General features: G+C 39.7%; 1 pseudogene; it reads right to left on the reverse strand.

Annotated features, from left to right (window-relative positions):
* Positions 1–4,639: 4,639 nt before the first annotated feature.
* LOC126708114 (subtilisin-like protease SBT3) lies at positions 4,640–8,141 on the reverse strand (annotated as a pseudogene).
* Between the last annotated feature and the right edge of the window lie 5,607 nt (positions 8,142–13,748).

The raw sequence follows: 13,748 nt of genomic DNA on the forward strand, positions 1-13,748 counted from the left end.
AAACAAATATGAAGCCTGGCCGGGGTTTCTACTTCTTTAATTTTGCATCGGCCACGTCTTGGGAAGGAGGAACGGGATCAGCTTCGGTGCCTTGGAGGACAGTCCCTTCTGGGGAAGACTGAGCAGGATCGGCGTTGGTGCTCTTGGGGACCATAGCAAGGGGAATTGCCTGTAGGGGCTGGGCAGGTATGGCTGGCTCTTCGGCATTAGGCATTTGAGTGCCAACCACGGGCTCAGCAACCTCTTTGGGTACCTCAGGATCCGTACGTTGAGATGCTTCTATCGTATTCGGAAGCTTTCCCTTTTTGAGCGGCTCGCCAAGAGAGGCGCCGACCTGTACGGTTTCCGACTGAGTGGCCCCTTCCTCGTGTTGGTCGCTCACAGCCATGGAGCTGGCGGAGGTGGCCTCACGGATGGCTGTAGGGTAGAATATGTTCTCCACTTTCCACAAATCGGACGAAGCATCCACCCCAGCTCGCTTCAAGGCCTCTTCCCAAACCTGGGAGCAGTAAAGCCTGCATACTCCAGGAATTTGGGCTTTGAGGGAGGCTTGGGTGTCAGCTACCCCCGTGTTGTAACCCTCATCCTCGGCCGTTTCCTTGGCAGCCTCAGCCTCGTTTTTGGCAAACTCGGCCTCTCGCTTGGCCCTCATGGCTTCGTCGCGGGCATACTTCGCCACACCTTTGTCATGCTCTGCCGTGATCAGTCTTTTATTTAAATCATTGATCAGCTCCTTGGCTATTTGCAACTGATCCTCGACTTCTAGCAGACGTTTTGTTTGGTCCTCGGCCTGTTTTTGGGCGCTAGCTAAACCCGCTGAGGCGCTATCCCTATCTCGGATAGCGTCTGTTAGGGCAGTCTTGGCCTTGGCGAGGTCGTCCTCAGAAGCTTTGAGAGTCTGCGTGGCCACTAAGCGCTTGGAGCGTTCATTCTCGGCCGCCTTACTCTGATTGTTCACCTCTTCCTCCATCCTATAGGTAGCCTGGAGAGCCTGTAAAGGGAGATAAATACATCGTGAATGACAAACCAAGAGTGAGAGTTAATAAAGTTTTAGGTTTCAAGAGCCTTACCATGCCCAAGTACCTCTTCGTACTGAGGAAGACCTCCTGCATCCTCATTTTCTTCAGCCCATCCACGTCGGTGGGAAGTAGCATGGTTCTCCCTAGTGCGTCTGCCACGTAGTCACCTTGCCATCTCCAAGGTCCCTCATGGACGCAGTTTCCAGCAGTGGCCCCCCGTGGAGCATTGGGGCAGGAAGCCAGGCACTTGGCAAGGATTGGGCCTCGATCCCCTTTCCCTTGCCTTGGGAAGATTGGGATTCAGTCTCTTTACCCTTGCTTTGGTGCCCAATCTTCAATTGTTTCGCACGCGGGGCTTCCTCCCTCTCCTTAGAAGGTTGGGATTTTCCCCCATCCATGGTTTCCTTGCCCTTGGGGCTCCTCTTTCTCTTTGAATCAGTGCCTTCCGACCGAGGAGGCAGAGCTGGTGGGGAAGGAGCAGGAAGTTTGGGGCGGGGGGATTGTGGCTGTGACTTTGTGGAGGATGACCTAGTCTGGACAGTCTGGGGCTGAGGTGGTGGGGAAGGAGCATTGGGTTGTGGCGTTCCCTGCGCACCCTTCCCTGATTGACCCTCGAGGAGTTCGAATAAGCTGGTCGGGGGCTTTCTCTTGAGTCCCATCTCGGCTTGAGAAGATGTGCCTACTGATGACAATTCCGCCTCGGACAAGGCTGGGTCACCTATATCACCAGAAGGATCCTCGGATTGGTTGGCTAGGTCAAACACCTCAAACCCTTCCTCGGGCTGATCTAACTCGCCTTCGTCCTCCGCTACTTGATGAGATGAGGAGAGGTCCACCAGTGGGATGCTCTCTGGGACGGATGGTACTTCGGAGATTAAAAATCCTGTCTCGACCACGGTAATTTTTGGAAGCCGAGGACGGCTGGTGCTGATCACGTGCCTAGGGTCGGCAAATGACTTCTGAACGGGAGCGTACCCTAATATTTTGTGAGCGGCTCGGACTTGACCATCTCCGTCATTTACGAAAACTGCCGCTTGTAGAACAGTCTCTAAGTCCACCCGGTTAACTAAGTGAAAATGCCGTTGATAAGCGTGTGGATCTACAAAAGAAAAACACATATGTATGGTTAGTTACCGAACCACATCAGATTAGAATGGCGCAAAGGGTCAGCGCCCTTCCATTCCCTATACCCCACCTGGTTCTCCTTTTACTATGGGGCACGGATTACCATCATGCCATTCACCGGAAACGATAAGGAAATCCTTGTTTAATCCCTTGTTGGAATTAGGGAGGCATTGAATTAGTTGAACCCTTTCGTCTCTCGTCTTCATGTAGTAGGATTTTCCCTTCAAATTTTGAAGATTATAGCACCAATTCACGTCATGGTGGGTCAGTCTTAACCCCATCTTTTCGTTTAAAGCATCTACGCAACCCAGAATTCTAAACATGTTGCCGGTGCACTGGGTGGGGGCTAATCGGAAGTGCCTGAGGTAACCTCTCGTTATCGGCCCCATAGGGATTCTCATACCTCCCTCTACAAAGGCGAGGACGTGAATTACTACCTCGCCTGTTTCCCTCTTATAGTGCCACTCCTCCATCTTACAATGCCTTAGACTTACGTTGGGAGGAATCCTGTAATCGGCGATGAACTTATTCATCGCCTCTTCAGTATTGACTAATTTCCTCAGTCTCGATTTAGCCATCTCTATGATTTACTAAACAAACCCAACCAGCAACGGGAGAAGAAAGGGAATCAGAGAAAAATAAACCCAGAAAAGAAAAAGCACGAGTTAATGGAGGCAGGGAACTTATATAAAAGAGGAAAGACGCTTCGGACAGGCTTTTTGTGCTGGAGATAGACTTGAGTTTGGACGAAAGTTCAGATGAACCCAGGGTATACGCGCTAGAACTCTTAAGTGCAAAATTGAAGAGGCGGATCCATTCCAAAAAATCATTTATACTTCCTAGGGTAACTGCACAAATTTTCCCGCCCATAAAGACCAAGGAATCACCACCGTTTGATCTTCATCATGCCGTAGAACGTGGGAAACACAGAGCTGCCCGTATTTAATGAGGCCACGTTTCACCTTCCAAGGGCTCCAGGAACGTGTCTTGGGCAGATGAAAAGTCTCGGGAACCGATAAGTGACAAGGATTGACAGGCATTGACAGATATCTGATGTCATCAAAACCCTCCTATCCGTCCGAGGAGTCGGATAGCAGGATTTTGAGGGCCTATTGTGGGGCCAGGGAACTTATGATCCGGCCTACGCTCTATTAGGGCTCGGGGCCCATGCCGAGGAGGGTGTGTGCCGAGGACGAATGGGGAAAAGCCGAAGTGTCGAGGGGAACAGCCGAGGACGACCCTGTCCTCAGCACTCTAGGACTTCAAGGGGAAGAGCAACGTCTCGATGAAGGCCGCCTCCAAAAAGCCCCCTAAAGAAGATGCGAGTAAAATGGGACCCACGTGGGGGTACGGTGCAAAACTGGTTCAGGGTAAATACGTCCCCTCCGCATTAAATGCATCCGCCAGCGTCTTGACCATGTTAATGAGAAAAGACGCCTGGACAGGGAGACTTTAATCATCGCAACTAACAGAAAGTAAGGAGGGACAGCTGATGGGACGGGTACAGAAGTAGGCACCTGCCTGACTAACAAGTGGAGGGCTAAGATCAACCAAGAAGGACTATATAACGTAAAGGTTAATGCACCAAGAAAGAGGCTGGGAAAAATGGCCAAAAACCAGAGCCTCCTAGCCCGCCTCCTGGAGAAAAATTCCTAGAACGAACACGATTTAACTATGTATGAACTCTACGAAAAATCCACTGTCTTGTGACCAAGGCCTAGCCTTTCAAACCCACGCTCTATAAATGATATTGTTTGGACATTTTTATGTGCGAACCCAACATTATTATGGGTCGTTACAAATTGTGTCCTTACAATACCAATTCACTTTTTCCATTTTTCCACTTTCTCACTCCCAACATACAAAAATGAGGGAAATTAAAATCTTTTCTATTCTCCCATTTTTTCATCCTCCCACTATTTTTAATTCTCTTACTTTTTCACTTTTCCAACTAAATGGACCCTAAAGTTTAATTGAACCCTAAAGTTTAATTGAATGGATTGAAGTCCCTTCTCAAAAAAAAAAAAAAAAAAAAAAAAAGGATTGAAGTTGACGAAATGGGCCAAGTTAAATTGAAGTAGATTAGAATAGACTAAAATAGTCTGAATAAACCGAAATAGACCCATCGGACTGAAATCTATTGGGGGAGAATAAATAAATCATAGGCCTAGATCGAGATTACTGCTATTGGTCAATCGGCACAAATCTTTGTCTGTAGGAAGGCTGTGAGAAATTCAACTTTTTCTTCCATAAGATTTTGGCAGTATTGTACTTGATTCCAATTTGGAATTACGTTGCATATCAGGTAACCATTTTATTACCATATTAATCGCTACTTCTATTCATTAAAAAAAAAAAAAAAACCGTACTACTTCCGGTGAGGTTCAACCATTTTTTTTAGAACTGTCTCCTTTATAGCTTTCATAAAACAGCTAGTTCAATCTTTTTTTATTCTTTTTAATTTCTTTTGGATTTTGAGAGACTTTGATCTGTGCTCATATGTACGTGTTATAAATGAGTAAACAAAGATTTTTATTACAATATTTCTGGCCGTCTTTTTGTGAAGATTTTACATGGATCTCTGTTACCTAGATAATTAAGTGGAAAAAAAATGTTAAATATATTACAAATTTTAGTTGTAAGTACTAGAGTTTGAATCTCAGCTCACTAAGAACCGTGGATGATAGTCCAACAAGCCCAAAACAATACATTTGTTAAAGAATGAATTTTACAAGAAAACGTCCTCCATTCCAGCTTTTCACCTGTTGATTTCGTAAAAACTCCCTTGGATGCTTATCCCATCAGAGCCTCTTGGAAGCTTTGTGAGTAGCTGTGAGCTGAGATGACATTGTTTAGGTGTCATTTCTCCATAAATGCGGCTAGTTCATTTGGTGCAGTGTATTTAATGTGGTAGTGACAGCATTCTTCCTAAATATTTCTTCTTTTATTGTTGACTTAGCTCTGCTACCTTCCTTGGAGCTTATCTTTTCGAAATGGTTACCTCTCTAAAGCTCTCCCGAGGTGGCTTGGCTCTTCGGGAACCACAACTGACCCGCCATTCTCTTCCTTTATTCTTGGTCCATTGACTCAGGCTTAACAATCCCTTTGACCATCCTTGGGCTTTTTTTCGTCCTCGGGCTCGGCCCATAACCCAATATACTTGCTCGGTCTTCCTATTCTCACATTAGTATAAATTGTTTAGAAACTAATATAACAGTGAATGTAATTGATGAACTTTAACAATTAATAAATAAATGTGTGAATTACTTTTTTATAATTAGTGATAAATTAGCTTGTAAAGTTTTTTTTTTTTGGTTGTTGAGGAAATATTGGTAGTAAAGCTTATATGGTAAAAATGGGTAGTATTTCCAATATCATTCTAAGCTAACATTATTTGGTAACTTGTACAATACGTTAAAGTGGCGGCACTTGTAAGTTGTAACCCATCCAATTGCATAACAACTTGTGGTTAACGTTCAAATGCACGCATGAAATACCCTTTTTTTTTTTTGCTTAAAAAAAAGTAGTTTTTACTTCTTTGAACTTGACATGAAAATTTAATCCAGCTATCTTAACATATTTTATATTTGGTTGGATGTTCTATAATTCATCCACATTAAATGATTGCAACTATATATAGCCTGTATGTGATATTTTTATTTTTGCTTGCAAGAAAGTCATTTTGGTTATAAGAGTAAGAAAGAAAGAGAGAGATTTTTAAGTATTAAACATAAATAATGTCAAAGCATTTTTATTCATGATTTATATCTAGTTGATACACTAGAAAATCATCGCATATTCACGCCTTTTGTTTTTTGAAAAAAAAAAAGGGGTATAACATACATCGGAATAAGGCAATATGACAATGGGACTTCTCACTGATGATTTCCATTTCTTCAACCCAAGTAAGTGCACCGAATGAAACTTCTCCACTCTTCAGATCTTATAGTAACTGTATATGACTGCTCTTATACTTATTTCTAAACATCAACGTTGTTGGTGAAACTGTAACTGTTGAACCTTTTGGCAGTGTGACATTTGCCTTGTAAGTCGTAGCACCTTCTCCTACATAGGTAACAATTCTTTGAAAATTCTGACTTATTGATGTTCTATTGTGACAGTTTAAAACAACAAATGATGGGGAATTAAAATCAGAAGAAGACTTTGAGCAATCATATTTTTTTGATCTGGTAATACTCAAGATTTTGTTCACATCAAGGTTCGTAGAGCATAAGAAATTCACCGTCTTGTGGGGTTGCATCATAGATTAGACCCGGATCGAGTGCTTGATTGGGATGAATTTGACCTGCTCCCATAGTTAAAGGTGAAGCAATTGAATTATTCTTGTTATCCTTTATTGGATTATCAGTATTATCATATGCATCAGCAGTAGTCATAATGGCAGATTTAATAGCAGGACTCCAATATGGATGCGCACGTTTTAGAAGTGCAGCCACACCAGTAGCATGTGGGCAAGCTATAGATGTTCCAGACAAAATAGTGTAGTCACTATGTAAAGCTCTTTGTTTCCGATCTGTACCTACTTCAATATTTGAAGGCCAAGCAGCCAAAACTAGTGCACCAGGTGCCATTACATCAGGCTTCAATATGCCTGGAAATCTTGAAGGACCTCTTAATGCATTAGCAATATACACTTGGTGCAGGCTTAATCCCTGTAATGGTCTGGAAGAATGTCATGGTAGCTGAGGGCATTTGAGTAGACTCTAAATATTCCATTAGAGCTACCCCATCACTTGATGTAATTACCATATAAGGACAAGGTGTCTCTTTCATGAATTCTATTTCAGATGATATAGGATTGTTGGTAATAAATATAGCTCCCAATACGTATGAGTATGACTTGGCTATACGTTCTATTTGATAGGCAAGAGGACGATCTCCATGGCAAATGATAATACCATTAAGAATGTTAGATAAGACCTTGTCACACGCCAATAGCCTTTTGTCATACACAAGTGGCAGGTTTTTGAGTACTGCAATGCCAATGAAAGTGGTCCATCCAGTAATAGTGAAACCATTTCCTAGAGCCAAAGTTCCGGCATATCAACTATCAATGGTGCCGGCTGTAACAGTTAAGACCCATGGGTATCCATTGCGTATGATTTCATTGCCTAATGATCCTTTATTCCCGGCCGAAGTTGAAACCAACACCCCTTTCTCCAACGCACTAAATGAAGCTTTTGCCAAAAAATCCCTATGTAGTGATACTTCATTTGCACGAAAGGACATAGAGATGGAAATTATGTCAACACCATCAGCAACTGCTTGATCCATAGCCGCAAGAGCATCAGAGCCATAGCTTCCTTCATCCCAAGAAACCTTGTAAATTGCAAGGCTAGCTCGTGGTGCAACACCCTTTGCTATTCCAGAAGCATAACCAAAATAATTTGCATTGTTTACATAATTCCCAGCGATTATAGAAGAAGTATGAGTCCCATGCCCTCTAGTATCCCTAGCAGAGTTCATGCCAATCTTAATGTTGGGTTTTTTTTTTTTTTCAATTAGAGCCTTATAGTTATTGAAGTACCTGACTCCTATGAGCTTTGCATTACACATGGAGGAATTGAAATTTTGTCCCACCTCACACGTTCCCTACCATTTTTTTGGAACTTTTGGAGGCATGCCAGTGTCTTTGAAGCTCTCACTTTCTGGCCACACTCCAGAGTCAATGATACCAACGATAACGTCTTCACCATAATTCGAAGCAGGCCATAGACCTGTGAAAGTATTGAGGTTGAGAAAATTAGGTGCGAGTGTGAGTGGTATGAAGAATGAGACTCCTATCCTTTTATAGCAGAGATGAACCCCAGCGACTTTTTTTAGAGCCTCTAGGTCATACAAAGAGACGAGAGCACAAAAACCACTAAAAACATGCTGAAAAGTATACACAGGTGATGGTGAAGATTGATAACTATCGAATGAAGCAGGGTTGTGATTGATAAGTATACACAAGTGATGGTGATGATTGATAAGCATACACAAGTGATGGTGATGATTGACGAGTACCAGTTGTGATGATTAGTGAAGGGTTTAGGAATGAGGGACTCGTCCAGGCTGACAATATATGTGGTCCTCTTTGATGAGATTGATTTAGCTTGTAGACCTACCAACAAGCACCCAAGCAAGTGCACATTAACAGAAGCAATTTTCAAACTTTATTTCCAGCAATATAAAGAAGCAATTTTTGCTCTTATTAATTAACAAAATGTCTGTTATTCCGGATATGTAAAAACTTGAGCCTTTTGATGGAAATCACTATAAGAGGTGGTCTGAACGTATGTTATTCTATTTGGAAGCAATCTGTGTAAATTATGTGTTGTTTGATGATTGTGTCCCTGCTAATATGGCTGAACCTGCATGTTCTGCATCTACTTTGATTTATGAAAAAGATAATCGCATATGTTGTGGTCATATTTCACATTATTTGTCAAACTCTTTATTCGATATCTACTGCTCTTATAAGTCTACAAAAGAAATTTGGGAAGCTTTGAAAAAGAAATATTCAATTGAAGATGTTGGGACTAAGAAATATGTGGTGGGTAGGTTTCTAGACTATAAGATGAGTGATGACAAACCCATCATGGAACAAGTCCATGAGTATCAGAATATTGTTCTTGAAATTCTTGCTGAAGGAATGGTCATTGATGATGCATTTCAAGCAGCTGCTCTTATTGAAAAGCTGCCACCCTCATGGAAAGAATATAGAAATTATTTGAAACATAAGAAGCGTGATATGTCCTTAGAAGACTTAATTGTCCATATTCGGATTGAGGAATCAAACCAGGAAAAGGACAAAAATGACTTGGCAAGTGAATTCTCTTCTAAGGTCAATCTAGTTGAACAAAAACAACTTGGAAAATCTAATAACTTTCAGAAATATGCTAATGGGAAGGGCCCTAATAAGAAATTTGAGAAAAATGACAACAAATTTAAAAAGTATGATGGGGCCCATAAAAAGAAAAGGGGACCATGCTTTGTGTGTGGCAAAGTTGGGCATAATGTAGCCCAATGTAAGTTTAGGAAAGGAGATCATCTTCACTCTAAACCCCAAGCAAACTTGACTGAGTTAGAGGTTATAGTTGCTGTTGTTTCAGAGGTGAATCTTGTCAACAACCTTTCTGAATGGGTGTTGGATACTAGGGCCACTAGGCATATTTGTACCAATAGAAACATGTTTGTGGAATATGAGGAAGTGAATGATGGTGAAATTGTCTTTCTAGGTGATGCACGAACTGCCAAGGTAGTGGGTAAAGGAAAAGTTGTTCTCAAATTGACATTTGGAAAAAGTCTTGCTCTTAATGCTATCTTTCATGTTCCTGACATGCGTAGAAACTTAGTATCTGAGTTCTTACTCAATAAAGCAGGACTAAAACTTGTATTTGAATCTAACAAGCTTGTCCTTAGTTGTAATGGGGATTTTGTGGGCAAGGGTTTTTGTCATGGGGGCTTATTTGTACTAGATGCTGTTTGTGAGAACATGAAACAAGTCTAGTATTTCTTTTGCTTATTTGTAATAGATGCTGATTGTGAGAACATGAAACTAGTCTAGTACTTCTTTTGCTTATTTGTACTTGACTCTGATTATGAGAACATGGAATAAAGCTAATACTTCTTTTGATTATATTGCTGAGTAGCACTTCTTTTGATTATATTGTTGAGCCTTTGGGCATTTGGCATGGTGGAATGAAACAAATGAGTTCAACTCCAACTTACTAATTAAGAGCTCTTGAAAGGTGAAATATGTGTAGAGGCAAAACACTTTAAAAGCTTTCAAATGGTTGAAAGGAATCCTGGACGGTTAGAAGTCATCCATAGTGGCTTAAAAAATATATATATATATATATATATATATATAAAATTGGATTACAACAAGCTCTTAACAAAGGAATAAAAAGCTTAATAAAGCTTTGGTTTCTGATAGAATTGTTGTGAACAGACTTGATAGATGTATGAATAAAAATTAAAACTTTTTGGTGATAGTGATGTTTTCATGTGCTTATATGTGGATGACATGCTATTTTGAAAGTTGATATGAATTACTAAAGACTTTTCATTCTTTGATATGAAAAACCATGTATAGACAGATGTAACTTTAAATAAAGGGAAAAATAATAATAAAATTGGGAATCTTCCATTGCACAATCTGAGCATGATAAATTATTGGTGGTGTGATATTTTAATAAACTGTACACATCCTAACATTGCATATGTTGTCGGTAAAATCTTGTAGATATCTTGCCTATGAACATTTGAATGCTTCAACTCGTCTCTTGAGATATATGAAGGGCACCATGAACTTGGGCCTTACATCTATAGGGTGTCCAACAATATTAGAAGACTGTTGTGATACAAATTGGTTATCAAATGATGATAAGACACACTCCACTAGCGGCTATGTTTTCACCCTAGCTACAAATATGTGTGGAAAAATTAAGCTTTATAATGAGAAGAAGAGGCATATGCACCTAAGGCACAACATAGTGTGACAACTTATAAGTAATGGTGTAATTGCCATGGAGTTTGTGTGGTTAGAAAAGAATTTACAAATCTTCTTACCAAAAGGGATATTTAGACAATTAGTCTATGATACATCGAGGGGGATGGGACCTAAGCCCATTGAGTGAATCACCCATGATGACAACCCAACCTTTGTTTAAAAGGTTCAATGCGCATTATGGAGAGATTCAAGATTGCACTATCAGTGAGAATGAGATCTCATTGTCCCTCCCTATGGTGTAGATAGTGCTTACTACCAAACTAATGAGTTTGAGTTTTATAACTCTTAAGGAATTCATAGCATTTAAGGGTGGTGTGTGGTAGTACACACTTGATGGATTCAACTATGTGAGTATGGAGGTGGGGTCGCCTCTTATGAGAGTGAGGGCAAACTCTCTAGAGAACTCATGAAAATCCAGCTAAGGTGCATGGCTGAAAGGCACCAAATCGAGAACTTGTCAAAAGATTCACAAGAAAAAGATGTTTATATCTAGCAGTTTATGAATCTGGTTCAAGATCTTGTATCACTAAGAATTTGTAAACTCTAAAATATAAACACCAAGTGTTGATTCAAGTCCACAAGACATCAACACTAATTCATCTTGTGACTGCCCAATTTTATAAAATATAAAATTTTAAACATGTGGGGGATTGTTGGATATGTTTAAAACTTTTAAACCCTTTTCTTAGAAGCCCAAGTATATGTGTTTAACTAGACCAAGCCCATGATAAAGCAAGTCAGCCAGCACGTGGAGACTTAGCAGAAACAAATCCCTAATATCATCTATTTCCTTTCTAAAACCTCTGATTTGGGTAGCTCTGATGTCAAGGGAATGAAATCCCTCAAATCACTCCTTTCTTTGTAGAATTTCCTAAGTCCATTGTCCTCTTTCTTTCCTTATTCACTCTTGCAAAATTCATTACTTTCAACATCCAGAAAATACTCGCTGCAATTAGGGAATTCGCTATGGAAAGGAAAATGCAAATGAAGCCAGCCAATTGTGTAAGTTTGGTTAATTTTTCATTAGCTCTTCTTTATAACCAAATAGGCTATTCCTCTTTTGAAATAGGCGAGAGGCAGGAAAACAAAATTAGAGTTCATCAACTATTTCCTATATTTCTCTTCAATCTTAATATTGGGCATCTTATGACAAGTTCAAAGTTCTGTTTGTGAGTGCACATTAACAAAACTGCCGTTGTATCCTGGAGAGCGACCACCTGAGCCATTTGCACCGACGGAGTCATTCCAGTGGGGGCGAAATCGCTTTTTTAGGACAGCGAATTAAGTTCCGTGCCTCGGCTCAAATCGATAAGTTTATGTCTCTCTACACTCTCATCTTATATCTCTAATCAGCTTTGTATTTGTTAATTAATTTGGGCAATTTTCAAACTTTATTTCCAACATGTAGATACCCTCAAAAGCTTACGTGAAAGGTTTTCTAGGCAACCAAAATGAACAAGTGATTTGCTTTTAGAATGTACCAAGCAATTGCTTTTTAGTTTTAGCAATGGCCAACAGTCCATTGCTTCTCTTAGCAATGGCCAACCTTAATTTTTAGCATTACTTTATTTTTTGGTCCAATGCTGAAATGGTCGCTTCTTGCATTTCTTACATTGCCGTTTCCATAGAAAAAGGTAGTGTATGGTTTCCAACGACACAAATGCAAGAAAGTCTGTTTTCGATTGGTGAGTGTAGCATCGAATTGAACATCTATGAACAAATGCAGCAAGTTGAAAGGTAAGCTACCTATTAGCCAAGGCTGTAGAAGATTCTACATATTCAATTAGAGCCACTGCATCACTTGGGCTAATATCATATAAGGACAACGTGTCTTCTTTATATCTTCTTTTAAGCTGGTTTACTTTTAAATAAAAAAATTCTCATAATTGATCATATGGGTTATGGTATTTTTTTGGGATATGGGTTATGTTTCTTATTCTGGCTCTTTGTCAAGAAATTTTTAGATTATTTAATTAGATGTAGATTATTATTATTTAATGGCTTAGAAGTGAGATAAACACATATATTGGTGTAGGATATGGTTAGAGATCTTAGATATAATCTTGATATTATTAATTTCTTTAAAAGAGATTAACAAATTAAATTTGGTTTGAGTTGGATTTGGGTACTTGAGGTTTAGAGAATACAAGGTGGGAATCGGGTCAAACGGAGATCGGGTTTTGGGTTCTACTCCACCTGACCCAAACCTACTTTGTGCCATCCCTAATTGTAGGCGAAACCTAGAGCTATCATATTTGAAAATTTGGATGATATAATTGTGGTGAAAGGGCATAATTATCTCCAAGTCTAGCTGAAAATAGTACTCTAACTCTAAAAATATATCATTTGGACACTTATTAAATCAATATTTGACTCTCTTTTTAACCGTGTGAAACAAGTTTACAAGAAACCTTTAAAGGGTCTTTATTTTCTTTTACCAAGTAATTAAAGAGAATGAGGGGAGTAAATGAAGCTCTTAAACTCTTAACAATCCGACTACAAGAAAAAAAAATTTCAATAATTCATTCCACAATATAGGAAAAAATAAAAAAAAGGTACAACCTAAACTAAAACTAACATAAGTAATTCTAATAAAACAATAATTTTATACCTTTTTATAATAAATACAATAGAAATTAGGTGGCAGGGGTGTTAAAAAAATCACTAAAATTAACTACCATAGTTGGCTGCAGGTGACAGAGCATATATATGCAGCCTCTGTTGCTCACTACTCTCCAAGAAAACAACAGAGGAAAAAAAAAAGGTCCAAAACTCAAAATCCATACTAGCTTCACACACATGCACCAAAAAAATTTCATATATAGCAGTCTCATACTACATTTCTTTCACGTTGATTGGATTCCATTAACACGTGTGATCCCACACAATATAAAAAGAGATGCCCGTTAATCCCCAAAAATTATATATGGCCCCGAAATTGTATATGTCCCCTAATAATTTTAAAAATATGATCAACGACAACAAGTGCATTCCTGGAGTGGTTCCTTCCAAAACAAAAAAAACAAAAAATCAATTTCCATTACGAAATTCCTAAGTATTGGCTTATTGCGATTATCAACTTAATT

The sequence above is a fragment of the Quercus robur genome, chromosome 12 (assembly GCF_932294415.1).
Source record: "Quercus robur chromosome 12, dhQueRobu3.1, whole genome shotgun sequence".
Classification (NCBI taxonomy): Eukaryota; Viridiplantae; Streptophyta; class Magnoliopsida; order Fagales; family Fagaceae; genus Quercus; species Quercus robur.